Source organism: Neophocaena asiaeorientalis, unplaced genomic scaffold, assembly GCF_003031525.2.
Source record: "Neophocaena asiaeorientalis asiaeorientalis breed wild unplaced genomic scaffold, Neophocaena_asiaeorientalis_V1.1 scaffold78, whole genome shotgun sequence".
NCBI lineage: Eukaryota > Metazoa > Chordata > Mammalia > Artiodactyla > Phocoenidae > Neophocaena > Neophocaena asiaeorientalis.
The window spans coordinates 10,051,417-10,054,718 of NW_020175018.1; positions in this window are offsets into that span (position 1 = coordinate 10,051,417).

Sequence of the window (3,302 nt, forward strand, 5' to 3'; positions counted from 1 at the left end):
GCCTCAAAGTCCTGGTTTCTAAGGGGGGAGGGATAATAGTGATAGTTACTACCTCACAGGATTGTTATGAGAATCAAATAAGATGATGCATGCAAAGCAATTAATATAAGGTCTGGCATAATAAGTGGGACCTGTTAACTAATGTTATTTAAAGAGTGGTCCTAATTCCCAGTTACTTCTCTTCTGAAAATGCTTCTTGGGAAGAGTCAACTACCACAAAACTGAGAAAGGTGAGGGAAATGACTGTGTCCTGAGACCGCAGCCACTGACTGTTCTAAGCAGAGAGGGTCCTGTGAGGTAGGCACTTACTGTGGACCCTTTCCCTTACATTGTCCCCCCAACAATCCTGAGAGGTCAATACTTTTCTCCCCAGATTACAAATGAGAAAACAGGCTCAGAAGGACAGGTGAAGAAAACTCCCCCCACCAGCAGGACAAATGACAAAAGAGCTAGGAAGGAAAATATCTAAGAAGAATGAAGGATCTGGGGGTGGGGGGAGTGCTGAGGTCAGAGGTAGACAAACAACCAGTCAGAGCTACAGCTAAGAACAAGGCAGGTAAGGGCTCCATCATGAGGGCCTTGTCCTGTGGTGGGAGAGACAGTAATCAAACAAAATAATCACATACCCACAATTACACATAAGTGCTACGACTGAGAACATGCTTAGAAGTTCCTGGTGCTATGGGAGTGTGTGACAGGGCTCAATTTGGTCAGGGGTGGTGACGGGGGGATAATGAGCATTGAAGATGGAAGGATGAGTAGGAATGAGTCACAGTGGGTGGAGAGAGAGAGTTTCAGGGGGAAGGAACAGCCTGTGCAAAGGTCCCGAGGTCATGTTGAAACAGAAAATTCATTGTGGCTGGAGCCTACCCAGGGACAGAGTGCAGGAGACAAGGGTGAAAAGGAGGAAGCCGGAGGAAACCATGGGGCCATGTGGGAGAACAGCCAGCAGGGGGGGCAGAATTCTCTGATGACAGCAGCCTTGCTCTTCCAAGACCTAGCCAGAGAGTCCCAGCCAGGCTGCATGGGGAGAAAGGGCTGGGAAAGGAAACCCCCACCAGGTTCTGTTTGTTTTAAGTACATTTTGTCTATTATCTGAATAGATAGGAAACACACTGCAAAATTCCCAGGTTGCAAAAAAGTATTCAGTGAAAAGTAAGCCATTCTCCTTACTGGATTCCCAGCAGCTGGTTCTCCTCCTTATCCATTAATTGTGTCCATTCCCAGATTGTGCACATAAGAACACACACCATATTTGCTTGTACACTAATCTAGCCCTCCCCAGGGGATCTCTAGTTATGAAAGAAGCTAATTTGTACTGAACACCTACTGCACATGATTCTTTAATTCAACTGAGAGTTATGGACCACCTGACCTTGTGCTGAGCCAGTGGTTCTCAAATTTTAAATCCCCTGGAGGGCTGGTTAAAAACCACAGATTGGGGACTTCCCTGGTGGCGCAGTGGTTACGAATCCGCCTGCAAATGCAGGGGTCACGGGTTCGAGCCCTGGTTTGGGAACATCCCACATGCCGCGGAGCAACTAAGCCTGGGAGGCACAACTGCTGAAGCCTCCATGCCTAGAGCCTGTGCTCCGCAACAAGAGAAGCCACCGCAATGAGAAGCCCATGTACCGCAATGAAGAGTAGCCCCTGCTTGCCTCAACTAGAGAGAGCTCACGCGCAGCAACGAAGACCTAATGCAGCCAAAAAAAAAAAAAAGCAAATTGGATCATTTCACAGCCCTGATTTAAAAAAACCTTCTTTAAAACAAACAGATTGTTGGGACTTCCCTGGCGATCCTGTGGTTAAGAATCCACGCTTCCGCTGCAAGGGGCACGGGTTCGATCCCTGGAGAAGGAAATAAGATCCCAAAAGCCATACGGTGGGACCAAAAAAAAAAAGAAACACACAGATGGTTGGGCCCCACCCCTGGAGGAGCTTCTGCCTCCTTAGGTCTGGGTTGAGGCCTTATATTTGCATGTCTAACAAGTTCCCAGGTGATGCTGAGGCTGCTGGTCCAGGGACCACACTTTGAGAACCACTGAGCTAGCTGCTTGTGGACAAAGTATGTGGACAGGAAGGCCTTATACCTCTCCCACAAGAGAAGGCATGAACAGACACAAAGAAACACATACCAACAATATAGTTCATAAAGTGATAGATTCCATGAGGAAAATGAAGAGGGTGGAGGAGTGCAGGAAGGGGAAGTGCTGGAAAGTAAGGATAGGGTAGGCGTGGAAGGTAGCAACACTTGAGGGCACAAATCAGTGTTCCTTTTTGAGCAGTTGAAGTTTACAAAGCCAGGCAAGCACACACAAGAGGAGGCTTCTTGGGCTCAGGGGAGTGGTAATCTACAGACATAGGAGAGGTTAGAAAAGGGGGTCCACTCCCCCAACTGAGTCGTCCGCGTTGAGATCCGAGGGCAAATCCGAGAGAGGAGAGTTGGAGAAAGGGGCGTGATCAAGAGCTGTGGATTCTGAGAGGGTAGAGAGGTGCCGCTTTGGGTTGGGTTGCAGGAGGGCCCAGAGACCCCAACAAGGCATTTCCATAGTGAGACTGAAGACCCCTGGAGCGCGGGGATGAGCAGGGAATTTGAGGATTGGCGACCGCAGATGGTTCCTCGGGAAAGTTTTGTTGCTCAGGAAGCGGAGAAATGAGGCGCTCCCTCAGGCGGATGGGGAGGGTGTTTAAAAGGTTGGAGTGGTGGAGTTTAGTTGGGGGTTGATGGGAGGGATCTCGGAGGGAGGAAGAAATGGAACATGCAGGAGAGAGGGGTCTGAGCCTTGAGAAGGGTAGAGCTGGCAGGGTCTGAGTGTTCAGAGAACTCAAAAGGTTCGCCTGCCCTGGAAACATCACTCATCTGAAATTTACAACCAACTCCAAAAGGAAAGCACTATTTTCCCCGTTTAACAGACGAGGAAACTGAAGCTCAAAGAGGTGAAGAGACACGTCCAAGGTCCCACATCTCGAAGAACAGGACCTCACTCGGTGTAGGGAGCCCGCGCTCCTCTCGCTGCCCCCGCTGCTCCTGCGGGCTCCGAACAAGACCCTTTTTTGTGTCCTTGCAGGGATGCCCTTTGGAGAGCCGCCCAAAGGGAAAGAGGCCCGGCTGAGAGCGGGCCCGCGGGGTGGGGTGCTCCCCCTTCATCCTAGCTCCGCCCCCAGCGGCGCGGGGCGGGGAGCAGCGGGCAGACGCGGGGCGCGCGGGACTGGTAGAGCTGGCGGCGGCGCCCGGCTAGCAGTGCTGCCCGCTCTTCCCGGCCTTCGCGCCCACTGTCCGTGCCCGCCTTGCCCGTCCCGCC